Consider the following 15,661-nt stretch of genomic DNA (forward strand, 5'->3'; position numbering starts at 1 on the left):
AAGTCACCTACCAGGGTAAAAATAGAAAAAAGGTCAGAAACATACTCGGGACCAAAACCAAAATGCACAGCCACAAATAGGGTAACAAAAGAAAGAGTATACCCCAGATCAAGTAAATAATACACATATCAAGAAAAGAGTTTCAATGTACCAGTCATGAAATCAGGCGATGCCTTGGACGCCTATCTTGTAGTGACAGCATAGAGACAGTTTCGGCCATTGCTGGAGCCAGATAGTGCATTATTTGGTGCTAGAGCTGATGATGAAACAACTAGATCCTTGTTTGCCCCAGATAAAACCTTGCCAATAGCATGGTGTCTAATCATGTGCCCTGGCTGACTGTAGTTGAAGTACTTGTCTGTTCTTTCATCATAGAAATCCCAATACAATCGAATATAGAATTTGCAAGGAGGATGTGATGGAGCTGACTAAGCCCCACTACCCTGAGTTTGTTCACCTTATGCCCTAAATTTATTGCCACTATGAAAATGCCTATTACCATACGGCTATGGGTAGGGAGCACTAGCCATTGAATAAGATCCTAAATTGCCCCACTTTTTCTTAGACCACTTTCTATCATCTCTAGCACTCTATAGTTGGCTACCACCCTGCTTAGAGAACTTAAACTTCTCCTTACCTCTCTACTATCTTAGAGATACCTATATTCTTGATCAACAAGGAATTTTACATTCCAGAATTAAGTCTCAGGACAAACCAAAAGTGAACTTCCCCATCCTCACCCTCATACTAGAAACCATCTCAGGAGCATACCATGATGACTGGTGAAACTTTAAGGCATACCCTTTGACTGACATCTTACCCTGCTTCAGATTAACAAACTTTTTCTTTTTTGCTTCTCTTAACTCCTATGGAAAGAAGCGGTCAAAAAAAGCATTAGAAAAATCTTCCAACAGAGATGACTCAACATCTTCATCCCTTGAATAATCCCATTCCTCATACCATTGGTGTGCCACATCTTTCAGCTGGTAGGCAGAAAAATCCATACCCTCCACATTTGTGGCATGCATAACACAAAAGATCTTTTCCATCTCATCAAGAAAACCTTAAGGATCCTCCTCCACCTTAACACTAGTAAAGGTCGAAGGGTGCAACTTCATAAACTGGCCAACCCTTGTAGCCTTAGAACATAGAGTAATAGGAACACCATACTCAGACTGAGTAGCTTCCAACTATACTAACAAATAAAGGACTGACTGAACTTAGTGTTTGTCACTTTAGCCTGAGGAGTTAGACATGGACTAGAGAGAATTGGTGGAGCTCTAAGAGGACAATTAGGAACTGGACCCCTAAGTCGGTTATGGATAAAACGAATAGAGCCTGTCCCATCAGCATTGTCCCTAGTTAGGACAAAGGGGTTTTCATGAGCATCAGATCATCGAGGCATGATAAAAAAAGTGAACAAATAAGAATTGGAGAATAATCCAAGACTTAGACTCTGCAGCTTGAAAATAGTAAACAAAAAAGAGAAACATTCTTAAATATCTTGTAGCCTCTCTCTTATGAGTGTGGTGTACTACACACCCTTAAAAGAGACCCTACTCAACATGACATTGTGGACTCCCAATTGACCATAAACCTAGGGCTCTGATACCAATCTGATATGACATGAACTAGGGACTAGTCATGTCAGGTTCCTTGAGTCTAACTGAGACTACAGACCACCGCCAATACCCAGCCATAGCTTCCCTGCAACCTATGTCGGATGAATTCCAAACTTTTAACAAGATAGAACAATAAATACTCAAAAAAATAACATAATCTAGAACCCTAATCAACTAATAATCCAATCAAATATCCAACCAGGTCAGCCCTAATACCAATACCAATGCCAAGGCTGATACCAATACCGACATCGACCATACCCAAAGTAATTAATAAAGCCTCTAACTGAAAACAAAGAACAACTGGTTGGGACTGTCTCCCGACCACATAAAAAACCAAAGTACAAGAAACAAAAATAATATAAAGAAGTCCATATCATGAAATGGAGTCTTCTGGAGTATGAAAGCTCACCAATTCAGTATGACATAAAGCTATCCCGGAATCTAATTACTGAGTAAGAGGAGTAGTATGGCTGGTTCCTGCATCACGTAGGGATATAGACCAAAAAATGGCTTAGTGGGAATTCTAGGATGTATTCAGGAATAAGGATAAAATAATGCCAATATTTAAAATGAAGTAAGTAGCCAAGTGCAATCACATTCAAACATATATATATTCCATGCCGAAAAAGGAAACTGGGTTTAGCATGCATTTAAATTCTTAACCTGGGTTGTGTAACTTGACCATCCTGAAACCACCCATGGGCTATGTCGGTCCAGTGTTACCTCCTGAACAGACCCTAGTGCGTGAAGCCACACTAATTCGAGACATCATAGGTTCCGGGGATTCTCGTGTACCTTTTCCCCCCCATGATACATATATACAAGGATAACTTAAGGGATTCTTGTGTACCCCACAAGTATATGGTCACCATGACCAACCTTTATGTTGGCAAAGATGATTTTCCAGTATCTGTCCATCGAACTCACAACTTTATGGTCAGCTATCACACCCCACCATTATCACCCAATTAAAACATTAAACACATAACGAAACCACGAATTCCAAGAGTAAATTACCAAGGCATTAAGAAGTTTTATCATTATACCGATAATAACTTTCAAGCAATGCAATTAGCAAATACTTAGGGGATTCCCATGTACCTACAAGGTTTCTAATTTAAACTAAATCCATGGCAACCGAGGCCTTTTCAATCCATTTAAAACCATTTAAATTAATTTGGGTTCCATTACCATATTATGCAATGCAAAGTTTTCGATAAAAGTCAAACTATGTGACAAAACGATTCTCATAGTCATTTTAACAAGCATGTTGAGGGAATATAGTTTCCAAAACCAAAATCAAGAACTAATCAACCATACCCATGAAACCACATGTTCAAACTAACATTATAACATGAAATCCATAAGAAAAACATAGGAAAACATTATCCAACCAAGAATAACCAAATCCCCCAATACATTTTTCAAAACCCAACATAATATCACAATTATACCATGAAAACCATTAAGTAAATCATGCTTTTAGTTTGAACTAACAATGGGGAAGGAGTAACATGCCTTAGATACAAAAGAAGATGGAGAGAAACCACCCTTAAGATCCTTAATTGACCACCTTGAAAAAACCCTTCCTTCTTTTTAAACCAAGAGCTTTAGAGAGATTTGAGTGTGTTTAGATCGTGTTTGATTAAGAAATTATAGGGTAAATAAAATCCTAAAAGATTTTTTAGTCGTGGGGTCAAAAGCGGCTAACAGGTGAAATATCCATAATACACCCAACTTAAACTATAAAAATTCTCCCAGGTGGGTGCGACTGGACCCATCTACTTGTACCCACATCATACGAGTGGTACCATCCAGTCAAACCCAAAACAAAAAGTTGGATATCCATAAATTATCCACCAAACAACTCATCTTTCCCACCATACACATACCATATGACTAGTACCCATAAGTTGTATCCAAGATAGAATCAAAGGGGGTTAGACAATGGACAACATACGACTCTACTATACCACTTGTACACTATCCTTACCGCTTATAGTGAGACACAGGTACTGAGAGCCAAGTCAAGTCACAAAATTTTAGATTAAGTGATGGATCAAACTGACGACCCGTGACGAACCATAAAACCCATACCACCAATCCGTAACCACAGTAGAAACTTTACCACTAAGCACAAATGGGTCAAATGCCCAGTACCCTCACCATCCGACTAGTATGGTAAGTCATATTATCCATAAAAGTCTAAAATCTTGGGAAATTTCTAAGGGCCAAAACCCAGAGTGTTTCATTATAACCCTCTAGAAATTTGTGTAAAACAACCATACTCAGGGCTAAATTCAAGCCTTAAGCCATTTGGGGTTTTGGGTCTAGAAATCAAGAATTTAACACCAAAATTTAAAGGATTAATACCATAGATTCATAGAAAAACACGATTACACAAGCCATTCATACTCCCAATCAACCATCAAGACTCGCTTTAAGAATTTTACACTCTATTAGGATTTTAGAGCTCAAGAGAGAGGTACAAATGACCTAAATTCTCGATTAAGACAATATTTAAATAGGCCTTACACAGGCCTTGGGAAGTGCGATTAAACATATACGCTAGGCTGCGATCGCCGCTCATGTATTCGAACTCACCCATGATGATTGCTATATCTCTCTCCATTTCAGTCGATAGCTGAAACTTAGAATTTGATTCAAAATTTAGGCTAATGCTTCAGGATGCATCCAAAATACAATACTAGTAAATAAAAAATACAACCATATAGATTTTGACTCTCCAGATGCATTGGGAAAGTCAGATTTTCCATCCTATATCATTTTACTAAAGTTTTAGCCTAGTAGCCATTTGGAAACAATAAAGACTTCTCAATAGGAAAATGGTTCTAACAACCAAACAAACCACCAAGTAACTGAACTAACGGTTTCAGTATCTCATAAATAACTTGGGAAAGCTATGGAAAAGCTCTATTAGTGAAAATAAGCAGGAACACAAAAAATGTCCTGAAGGGTCATTTCAACATCCACTAATAAGGAACTTTCAACCCTAAAATTTAAAGATGGAGGAAATACCTAAAGTATCAAAAAATAAGGATGCTGGGCCCGTATCTTTATCTCGATATCCCAAGTAGTCTCCTCTACTGGGCGATCTTCTATTGTACCTTAACCACAAGACTCTCTCTCGTTCGCAACCATCTCATATTAATAGTCAAAATAAGTATGGTCTCCTTAACAAAGACCAACTGCTCATCTAACTGGATTAATTCCCACCTAAGCATATGAGATGGATCAAGAAATATACTTCTGTAACAGAGAGACATGGAAAATCAGATAACCAGTAGAAAAATCTGGAGGTAAGGCTAACTCATAAGCCTCGTCACCAACTACACAGAGAATCTCAAAAGGACTAGTATATCAAGAGATGAGCTTACCCTTCCTATCGAATCTCATCACACCTCTCATAGGTAAAACACGAAGGACACACAGTCACCGACTTCGAACCTCAAGGTATGGAGTCTACATTTGGCATAGGCCTTCTGCCTACTCTGGGATGCTCTCAGCCTAACCTAAATTACCCTGACTCTATCAAATAAGTCCTGAAGCAAACAGGTATACTAGGTCTCACCTCTGAAGTCTCAAATAATCCTATCGGAGAATAACATCTCCTATAATACGAGGCCTCATAAGGTTCCATCTCAATACTCGAATAATAGAGTTATAAAAGAACTCTGCCAATGCTAAGTTATGATCTCACTGTCCTCCAAAATATATAATACAGGGTCGAAGCATATCCTCAAGCACTTGAATAGTCTTCTCGGACTGACTATTTATCTGTGAAAGAAAAGTTGTACTCAAATCCACTTAAGTACCTAACTCCTCCTAAAATGACCTCCAAAATCTCGAAGTAAACACATAACTACGGTCTAATATGATAGAAATGGGCACCCCATGCAAACGAACTATTTTTTAAACATAAACCTGGGCTGATCTATCAGCATTAAAGGTTATCTGAATAGGAATGAAATATGTTGACTTGGTCAAATGGTCCATAATTACCCAAATATTGTCATGAACACGGGGAGTATGAGGCAACCTACTAATGAAGTCCATAGTAATTTGTTCCCATTTCCACTCAACAATGGGCAATCCCTGAGTCAATCCACCTGAACGCTGATGCTTGGAGTTAACCAGCTGACAAGATAGGCAATGATCCATAAAGTTTGCCATGTCTCTCTTCATACCGTTCCATCAATAATACTGCCTTAAATATCTATATATCTTAGCTGTACTAGGGTGAATAGAATATCGAGAACTATGAGCCTTATAAAGAATACGCCAAATCAAGTAATCAAGCTGGGGGACATATGTACATCCATGGAATCTCAAAATACCTTTGAAATTAATAGTGTATCTCCTAGACTCACCACCTAATCATGGAGAAAACACAACTTGCTGTCCTCATAAAGACGATCATAAATTAGTAAAGGACTGAATTAGCAAATGACATAGGCCTATAAGAAACAAAATGACATAGGACTATAAGAAACAAAATGACAAGTGAAAATCCTAGCAAGATCTAAAATATCAAGGTGAACCATCAAATTAGCAAAGGACTGAATGGCAAATGACATAGGCCTATAAGAAACAAAATATAAGCCAAGAAAACCAAACTAAAGGCCTTACGACTCAATGCATCAGCTACCATATTCTCCTTACCCAGATGATACAAGATGAAAATATCATAGTCCTTCAAAAACTCCATCTATTTGCACTAGCGAGCATTAAGCTCTCGTTGTGTCAAAAGATGCTGAAAGCTATGATGATCTGTGAAGATCTCACAATGCACTCTATACAAACAATGTCTCAAAATCATGAGCAGAAAAACTACTGCCGCCAACTCCAAATTATGAGTAGGGTAGTTGCGCTCATGCACCTTAAGCTGTCTAGAAGCATAAGAAATAACACAACCCTGCTAACAAAAACACAAACAAGACTAACACCAGAAATATTACAGAATACGGTGAATCCCTGGAGCTGAAGTAAAAAAATCCTTGATCTTTCTAAAGCTCAACTCACACTTCTCAGGCCAACGGAAAGGAACTTCCTTCTGAGTCAATATAGTCATACGAGCAGAAATAGTAGGAAAGCTCTTAACAATATGCCTGTAATAACTAGTCAAACTAATAAAACCTCAAATATCTATTGGAGATACAAGCCTAGCCCAATTATGAATCATCAAAATCTTAGTTAGGTCCACCATGATACCTACCTTGGACACCACATTTCTAAGAAATGACACTGACTCAAATCAAAACTCCAATTTCAACAACTTAGTAAAAGCCACATGATCTCGCATGGTTTAAAGCACAACCCTCAAGTGTTATGCATGCTCTTCACCACTTCTCAAATACACAAGTATGTCATCAATAAACACAATAACAAATAGGTCTAGGTAGGGCCTGAACACATAATTCATCAAATCCATGAATATGGCTGGGGTATTAGTCATCCTAAAAAACATCACCAAAAACCCACAATGACCATAACGAGTCCTAAATGCTATCTTCGGGATATCCTCAACCGAAATCCTTAATTGATGATAACCTGGTCTCAAATCTATCTTAGAATACATGGTTGTACCCTGAAGCTAGTTGAATAAACTGTTAATGCAAGGCATAGGATAACGGTTTTTCCCCGTCACCTTATTAAGCTGCCTATAGTCAATGCGCATTCGCATCGAACCATTCTTATTTTTTATTGATAAAATAGGAGCTCCATACATGGACATACTCATTCGAATAAAAGCCTTACTAAGAAGATCTTGGAGCTGATAGTTTAGCTCCTTAGTCTTAGCAAGATCCATACGCTAAGGTACCATAGAAATAGGTTGTATGCCAGGCTCAAAGTCAGTAGCAAACTCAGTGTCATAGTGAAGGGGAATACTAGGCAGGTCAGCAGGAAATACATAAGAAAACTCACAAACAACAGGAATAGAGTCCAACAACAAATTCTCTACATGAGTATCAAATCTATAAGAGAGATAAGATTAGTAGCCTCTTGATAAAAGTCTTCTATCACAAACATAAGAAATAATTCTTATCGGCTCACAACTAACCACTCCCTACCACACGATTGGGGTTATACTAGGTATAGCTAAGGTAATGGTCTTAGGAAAATAGTCTATGATTGCATGATAGTGGGATAACCAATCCATGCATAGAATCACATCAAAATCCAGCATATCCAGGATAATAAGATCAACACTAGTATCAACATCGCTAACTGTCACAACACATGATCTGAATACTTGATCCACTACTAAATAATCACCTATAGGAGTAGATATGCATAATTGTATAGATAGTAAATCGCTAGTCAAGTTTAATCGTGGTGCATAATAAGCAGATATATAAGAGTAAGTGGATCTGGGATCAAACAAAGAAAAAGTTGAGATGGTACACCAAAATCATGTCTGTTACAATATCTTATGAAGTCTCAACGTCGGGTCTAGCAGGTACTACATACAACTTACCATGCCTGCCACCTGGCTAGGCACCTAATCGACCTTATGTCCTGCCTACCTGAGTACTACCTTAAGTACCTTGTTAACCAGCCCTATAATCTTGCAAACCATCTCTACTTGAGGGATAAACTTCCCTAATAGGAGTAGCACCCTGGACTAAAACAACCATTAACCCACGGCTAGGGAAATCTCTCGAGAAATGATCGGGAAGCCCACGAGTAAAAAAAGAATCACAAGTAGAACCAGAACTTAAAAATTTAGCTGAACTGACATAACCATCACGTCCAGCATAGCCTATAGATGAACCCCTAGAAGACTGATTACCTACCTTACTAGGATGAAAACTAGTACTAAACTGACCTCCATAACTGGTCTAAAGATCTACCTAAACTGGTCGACTAGTCTGAATTTGAGTCTGCAAAAAGAATGCAAAAGATGTCAAGCATAAAAAGTACCACCCATAAATTTGAAACTTCCTCAGCTCCCACTAAATTTTCCCTGATACTTGGGCCTCTTATGATGGAACTCATGATACATGTCCTCCATCACTCTAGCATGCTCAAAAACCTCAGCAAAAGTCCTACCCACAACAACTATACTTTGGGTTGCAGGACCCTTATAATCATAACTGAAGCATAAGTCTTGGGCATCTGCAAAAGAGTAAAGCCAAGAAGATATCCTACAAACTAACTTAGACTCTTAGCATGATACAAGTAAAAGAAGTGAAGGACTCATATGAATGTCCCGTAGGCTTTCAAAGATAGGAAACATATGCCAACATTCCAATCCATATGACTCTATTCAACACTTTCTCATGTACCATTATACCGATTAAATCGAGGCTCTGATACTAATTTGTCATGACACGATTCATGAGTTGTGATGGCACCAACTAAAATTCACTAGTAGGTAAGCCAACACCCTAACCCAGAGCTAAGAAAATGGGTTAATTCGATAGAAATGCTCGATAAAGGCAACAATAGATGAACAAAACAGCAAATAACAATGTTCCATAATACCAAAGCAACTTTGAATATAAATTCCCATGACCCGGTAATACAAGTATAAAAGAATCTAAGTTTGACAATAGGAATTACATCTTAAAGTCTAAATAGTCTTAAATAGTTTTATACATTTATCTTAAGTACAAAATACTGAATATAGATAGGAGGGAAATAGACGACTATAAACTCTAGGAGCTCACCCTGTCTCCAAAAAATCAACCCAGCCCGATCTAAACTCAGCAGTGGCAACTAGTACTTAGATCTACACCAAAAAGGTACAAAAGTGTAGTTTGAGTACCAAAACTATGGGCACTCAGTAGGCATCATCAGCAAACTGAGTTAAATTATGATATAAAGATGATATCAAGTATAACAATAACTACAAGTCAAGGTACAGAATTGACCCTGATTGTCTTTATGGTCACTGTATAAATTAACCACTCAACTTAAATAATAATACGACATCTCATATGAAAATGTACCACATCTATTATTTAAATAAATAATCAATTCAAAAACATAAATAAATATATATACAATTACAATCGTGTAAATGTCAAGCTCACCACACATATAATCATTGAAGCATAAAATAAAAGAACTTACCACGGCTTCCCATACCACTGGAAAGTACACCCGAAAGAAACATAAAGTAAAGAACTCAGCACGGTGTCCCAAACCACTGGAGAGAGCACCAAGAGATAAATTCATCAACGTATCAAGATATGTAAATATACATACACAACCAACTCACCTTTTTCTGTGGGTTCCATATTTCCCATCACGATCACTTGCCATGATCCATAATCATTATTAACTACCACAAGTCGAACCAACATATACCCAAGGTAGTCATAGCCATAGTTATATAGATATTTAGACCTCTAACTTATTAACACACTCTATATAGTCTATGTTAACTAACCACCATTTATTATTAAGCTACAAGTTTGCTAGTCATCATAAGGCCTCCAACTATTTTCCTAACTGATTCCTCATAAGCCATCACCATAAAATCACAACTAATTTTCCATCACTAACTAGTCAAATATACACCTAGCCAAGATCACAACTAAACCATACTAACCATTTAGTTAAAATTTATTCCTAGTTATCATATGTGCACCAGTCATCGCATAAGAAGGGGTTACATATTATAAACTACACTTAGCTCTCTATCAAATAATACCTTTTACTAGTTAGCCCCATAATTTTCTAAGTTAACATCTAAGCAACCCACAACATTACTACTATACTTCAATATCACTAATCATCAACATCACTAAGTCTATTATCATCATTAGGCATGTTACAATCATAATTACTATTTACCATATTTTAGCTAAACAAGGTCCACCAACTAGTATTCTAGGCTTCTAGACATCAAGTGACATAACCACTTTATATATAAAACTAGTTATCACATAACCCATTTTACTAGGCAAAATCCCACAACATCACCATTTATTCAATATGATTTATCCGCTAGATAAATCCTTAACTATTCACATGATTACACTTACTAATTAGTCCGATGAGGAACATTAAAATTCTAAACCTAGTCCAGAACCTTCATGAATCAAAAATCAATTTTTCTACTTATAGAAAGAGAAAGTCAATTTGAATTTTGCTACTAGTTGTCATGTTTATCTTTTGCATAATTCTAGCATACTTAGCTATTAAAAAAATGAGTTGTCAACTATGAGTAGTGTATAAGTTGTCAATGAGTTGTACAAAGGTTTTTTAAGCCTATAAATAGAGGAAAAGGTCATGCAAATAGTGGAGATATGTACTAGATTAAGGTACAAATACCAACTTTCTATGGTATTGTAAAAATTGAAAGGTTTCTTGATTTGATTTATGAGGTGGAAACATTCTTTGATATTATGAACATCCCTCCAGATCATCGAGTACCATTGGTGGCATATAAACTGAAAGGAGGTGCTGGAGCTTGGCAGAATCATCATCAAGAAGAGCTTTATTTAAGCGGTGAAAATTGTGTAAGATATTGTCCACAAATGAAAGCACTTCTAAAGGCTAGGTTCTTAACTATGGATTATGAACAAATCTTGTACCTACAGTTCCATAACTGTGTTCAAGGTAATAAATCTGTTTCTAATTATATAGAGGAGTTCTTAAGATTATAAGTATGGTGCAATCTTTTTAAAAATGAAGACCAACAAGTCGCAAGGTATATCAATGGTCTCAATGATTATGTAATACCTCATACCTTTTCTAGCTAAAATCCATCCCTTAAATAATAAGGGATAGATTCCAAGATGAATATTAATTCTTTTGTAAGGAATTCTTTAGATTTAAACTTTCCATTACTTAGGAAATTGAATTAGCTTTGCAATTATGTAAGATTTGCCTAAATCTGATAATTGGGTAAGAAGTCATGGCTATTTTAAGTTTCAGTCGTAAAACACCATTATTTCGGTCACTAGCGCGTAGTAGAGAAGATTTAAATAATGATTTTTAATTTCTAGTGGCCCTCCATGATATTGGTGCATCGCAGGGAAGGCCAATTTCCCATTTGTCAATTTCTAGAGGCCCAACGCGATAATGGCTCGTCATGCCATGTGCCAAAATGGCATTCTAAAGGGGCACGGTGATAGCTTCGCATTGCGGAATCTGCCCATATCCCATTGGTCTATTTCCAATGAGCCACCGTGATAGTGGCGCATCTTGGTGGCCACCCAGTTTGCAAAATATTGTATTTTTCAGTTTTTTTGGGGGTTTGAAGAGGATATTTTGTTCATTTTCCCAGCCCTTAGTCCATCTTAAAAATTGAATTAAACCCCTCCAAAGCATTTTACATTCGATTTTCATCAAATTTCTCTCAAACAAAACCCTAGCTCATCAATCTTTCTCCCCAAGCAACTCAAATTCCTCCATTAATCTTCTAAGGAAACTCAAGATTTAGGATCCCCAAGTCAAGAACTCCAAGAATTTATCTCCAAAGCATCAATAGAGATCCAAGATTCAAGTATTAAGGAGTGTAGAACTGCTATGATCAGTAGAGACATGGATCTTTCTAGATTGATGATTCATGCTCAGCAGATTGCGGCAAAGAAGATGAAAAAGAGAGAGAGAGTAAATAAGAAAGCTAGAATAGGGCAGTTTCATTATGGTCAAAATAGGTCTAGATGAGGAAACCATCTGCAGTTTCAGAATTATTCATCTATGCCCATACCTACTTCAGCCACTGCTCCCGTACCCAAAAATAAGCATAAACAGTGGGGTAAGTCTTCTATGTCCAGATCTCAAAGTACTGTGGGTGGTAAGGCCAGATATCATCAGTGTGTTAAGTGTGGTAAGAATTATCCTTGTGAGTGTTTGGCTGGTCAGAAAGGTTGTTTTGGGTATGGTAAGTTGGGCCACAGCATTCGATATTATCCGTGTACTAGATAAGGAAATAAGGATCCACGTCGCCAAACTCAAGCTAATAGTGCACCAGCTCCTCTAGGTCGCCAAGTCCCTCCTCAGGGCGCTTCATCCAGTATCGATGGCGGTCAGCACCAGAATCGGTTCTATGCTTTACCATCCTGCTAGAAGAAGGAGGATTCTCCATATGTTGTTATCGATATGCTTTATGTCTCTCATTTTAATATTTATATGTTGTTAGACCCTGGGTCGAGTTACTCTTATGTGACCCCATTAGTTGCAGTAAATTTTGAGGTAAGTTCCAAAAAGATCCTTGATCCTTTCCTAGTTTCTACTCCAGTAGGTGAGTCAGTTATTGCTAAGCGAGTCTACAAAAAGTGTCCTATCATTGTTCTTTATATAGTCATGTTAGCAGACTTAATAGAGTTAGATATGGTTGATTTTGATTTATTCTTGGTATGGACTGGCTTCGTTCCTATTATGCTTCTATAGATTGTTGCATCTGATAGTGAAGTTTAAGTTTCCAGATGGGCCAGTCTTTGAGTGGTCAGGTAATTCAGTGTCTCCCAAGAGTCATTTTATATCATATCTTAAAGCCATAAAGTTGATTTCCAAAGGCTGCATCTATCATCTACTTTGAGTTAAAGACACTAATTCTGAGACTCTAATAGTTCAATCAGTCAATATAGTAAATGAGTTTTCTAATGTTTTCCTAGAAGATCTCCCAGGGGTACCTCCTGATAGGGAAATAGAATTCGATATTGACCTTCTTCCAAATACTCAGCCTATTTCTATCCCGCCATATCGTATGGCTCCCGTAGAGCTTAAGGAGTTGAAGGATAAACTCAAAGATCTTCTAGATAAGGGTTTCATAAGGCCTAGTATTTCTCCATGGGGCACTCCCATCCTAGTCGTCCGAAAGAAAGATTGTTCTTTACGTATGTGCATTAACTATCTTCAGCTGAATAAAGTTATAGTCAAGATAAAATATCCTCTTCATAGAATTAATGATTTATTTCCGCCGATGGCATTAGAGTTGATCCCCAAAAGACAGAAGCCATAGAAAATTGGCCTAGACCTATCTCTCTATTAGACATTAGGAGTTTCTTGGGTTTAGGCAGTTATTATAGACTTTTTGTTGAAGGTTTCTCATCTATTGTGTCTCCTATGTCTAGATTGACCCAAAAGAAAGTTAAGTTCCTGTGGTTGGATTCCTGCGAGAAGAGTTTTCAAGAGTTGAAGACTCGACTCACTTCAGCTCCAGTCCTAGCATTACTCGATGGTACCGATGGCTTTGTTGCTTATTGTGATGCCTCTATAGTTGGTTTGGGTTATGTGTTAATGCAGAGAGGTAAGGTCATAGCCTATGCCTCTAGAAAATTGAAGCCTCATGAAAAGAATTACCCAACCCAGAATCTGGAATTAGCTACTGTGGTATTTTTTTTAAAAATATGGAGACATTATCTGTAAGGTGTGCATGTTGATGTGTTCGCGGACCATAAAATTTTGCAGTATGTGTTTACTTAGAGGGAGTTAAATCTTTATCAGAGAAAATAGTTGGAGCTGATGAAAGATTATGATATGAGTGTGTTGTATCATCCGAGCAAGGCCAATGTAGTGGCAGACGCCCTTAATAGATTGTCTATGGGTAGTGTTTCTTATATGGAGAAAGATAAGAAAGAGTTAGCTAAAGAAGTTCATCTCTTAGCTAGATTGGATGTTAGGTTAGTCGGTTCAGCTGAAGGTAATGTTTCGGTTCAGAGTAGTTCCGATATTCCTTAATTTTGGAAGTAAAGGAGAAACAAGACATAGATTCTAGTTTGGTCAAATTGAAGGACTCAGTGAAAGACCAAAAGGTAGAGGTTTTCTCCCAAGGGTGAGATGGTGTGTTGAGACACCAGAGTTGATTGTGTGTGCCTTGTGTTGATGAGTTGAGACAGAGAATTATGGATGAGGCATATGGTGCACGTTATTCTATTCATCCAGGTGCTACCAAGATGTACTGTGACTTGCAGAAAATATATTTGTGGAGTGGTATGAAGAGAGATATAATGGAGTTTATAACAAAATGTGTACAACTTGTCAACAGGTTAAGGTAGAGCACCAAAGACCTGGTGATACATTCCAAGAGGTTGGTATCCCCACCTGGAAGTAGAAAGAGGTGAATATGGATTTTGTTACTGGTTTACCCTAATCGCACCGTATTTATGATTAAATAAGGGTTATTGTAGAAAGATTGACTAAGTCATCACATTTATTGCCAGTTTATATGTCCTATACTACTGAAGATTATGCTAGGTTGTATATCCGAGAGTTAGTTAGACTGCATGGAGTTCCCTTGTCTATCATTTTGGATAGGGGGACTCAGTTCACTTCCCAATTTTGGAAAGCGTTTTAGAAGGGTCTTGGTATCCAAGTTCACCTTAGCTCCACTTTTTAACCTCAGATAGATGGTCAGGCAGAAAGGACCATCCAAAATCTAGAAGATATGTTGAGGGCATATACTATTAATTACAAGGGTAGTTGGGATGAGAATTTGACATTGATTGAGTTCTCTTAAAATAATAGTTATCATGCTAGAATTCGAATGGCTCCATTTGAGGTGCTTTATGGGAAGAGATGTAGATCACCCATAGGTTGGTTTGAAGTGGGTGAGGCCACTTTGCTTGGGCCTGATGCAGTGTTTGAGGCTATGGAGAAAGTTAAGTTGAATAGAGAAAGATTGAAAACATCCTAGAGTCGCCAGAAATCATATGTAGATGTTAAAAGAAGGGACTTCGAGTTTGAGGTTGGTGATTTTATGTATATGAAGATAACACCCATGAAAGGGGTGAAGAGATTTGGTAAGAAGGGGAAGCTCAGTCCCCGATATGTTGGCCCCTATAGTATTCTGAGTCGCGTTGAGAAAGGAGTTTATGAGCTTGAGTTTCCTGTAGACCTGTCAGCAGTTCACCCTATATTCCACGTCTCTATGTTTAAGAAAAGCATTAGTGACTCCACATTTGTAGTTCCTTTATAAAGCTCAGATATTCATAATAGCTTTTCATATGAAGATATTCCAATTGAGATTTTAGATTACCAGATTCATAGACAAAGGAACAAAGAAGTTCCCTTGGTCAAAGTTCTTTGGCGGAAACAGTTGGTTGAGGGCTACA

This window comes from Capsicum annuum, chromosome 1 (assembly GCF_002878395.1).
Source record: "Capsicum annuum cultivar UCD-10X-F1 chromosome 1, UCD10Xv1.1, whole genome shotgun sequence".
NCBI classification, from domain to species: Eukaryota; Viridiplantae; Streptophyta; class Magnoliopsida; order Solanales; family Solanaceae; genus Capsicum; species Capsicum annuum.